Source organism: Antedon mediterranea, chromosome 9, assembly GCF_964355755.1.
Source record: "Antedon mediterranea chromosome 9, ecAntMedi1.1, whole genome shotgun sequence".
NCBI classification, from domain to species: Eukaryota; Metazoa; Echinodermata; class Crinoidea; order Comatulida; family Antedonidae; genus Antedon; species Antedon mediterranea.
In genome coordinates this window covers 518,488-520,403 of record NC_092678.1, presented here as the reverse complement: position 1 = coordinate 520,403, position 1,916 = coordinate 518,488, and positions in this window count along the sequence as shown.

Here is a 1,916-nt window from a genome sequence, read left to right as displayed (position 1 = left end):
TCTTCTTTTGTTTGTTTCCTTATATTTTGTGACTTCTGTCCCTCCTCCGCCGCCCCGATTTATAGTCGCTGCACCCCCACGGCCGCGCGTATCCTCTCCCGTGCTCTTCCTCTCCTGCTCGTCTCGCCTCCCCGCGCTTCTCGCCTAGCCTGTCCCCTTTGTATTTCAATAACTTTGTTAAAGAAGTACCATTTCAAAAGTTTTAAAAATGCTTTTTTTCTTTGTGTATGTATTATGCATTTCTAGACACACGTATAAATTATTATATTTTTTAGACGGAAATAATATATGTAATGTAACCATATTTATAATGACTCCCAGAAGGCAGTGTGCCTAACAAACTCGTACGTTTCAAATTCAGAATTAATCCCAAATGCGTAGTAACCAGAGAAACGAGCCCATGCTTAAACTATTCAGTTGTATACTCAACTGGCATTGGGTTTCATTTTGTTTGAAGTAAACAATTTATTTCGCATTTAGTCACGAAAAACAAAAACAAACATTTTAACAATTGCCATGCTGATTATTACACCAAACAAACGCAGTGTCGCTTCCATTGGTACTACTTTCCTTCCGCTCTGTACTCTTTTACAACTCTGACATTGATAATTATTTGCTCGAGTAATTAAACTGAATACAGATTTTAGATTGTTTGTTGTGCCATCAAATTTAAAGTGATGATCTGTTTAGATTAAACCTTGATAGGTTCAGTTCTTATTCTTGTTTAAAACGCTACTGGTGGTAAACCGCTACTTGACGTTTGCGTTATTTGATATGATAGAAAGTCCAACCACGTGATCAATACAACGTCTACGTAAATTTGTGACTGCGACACGCAAGAAACAACGTTGCGTCCTCACATTTACAAAAGATTATCTTTGTTTCTTAATGATGTTACGACATGATTTGTTGAAATATGATGAAGTAATTGACTAATCAGGACCACCTCATCATCTCCACCATGGTTGGGGCTGAGCTGAGAAATTGAAAAAATAGAGCTGCTAGGTCCCCGGAAATTGCACGAATACATTGATAATACATTGATATATGAAACGAAATTATAAGTCCAACCACTATGTTTGGGTGGAGCGGAAGAATAAAATTATATGTGCCAGGAAAAGTGGACTTCGAAATATGAAAAGAATTTAAGTCTCCAGGACCAACACCTGCCCATCCTAAATTAACTTGACTCTCTAAATATCTCTAAACAATTAAAGAAAATTATTTCCTATTTATTTTCCAAAAAAAAAAAAAAGTTCATAAACTTGAGATTCGAACCCCAGCTAGTAGCGCTGAGAGAATTCAAGCGATAAGTACTAGCACTACCCGTTCTGCCACAATGTACACGAGTAATGAAGACTGACAATAGTATATTCTTATACGAGCTTCATTATACGTCATTCTAATCGTTACGTTATAAATGTTCATAATTATGACGTCATTTTGAGGAAACGAATCTAGTTTTAACCGTGCTATGAACCAGAGGGCCGGATAGCTCAGTCGGTAGAGCGTCGTGGAACACGATTACGTGGGTTCAAACCCATGCCGGTCGGTGGAAAAGAGTTAAAGCTATGCGAGCTTCTGTGTTTGGGGTTCACAGATTTAAACGTCCCCCTTTCCACCACACATCATGAGGCAATAACATCAAAGCATCTGATGCTGTGGTACCCCCAAGGCTGTGAGAGAGCCTTACCGTGCTAGAGGCAAGGGAGCACAACATAATTTTTTTATTTTTTTTTTTGGCTTGTGGCCTCCTTTCGATCTCGTAAATTTTATGTTTGGCGCCCTCAATTTTAAGAACACCTGAGTTATGTCAGAAAATTAGAAACAAATAAATAGAAATATATGTGTAAAGATGCCGATGCCTGGCTAATGTATTCTCTCTATTTGTTTAAATACATTATGTCTTAATGTAA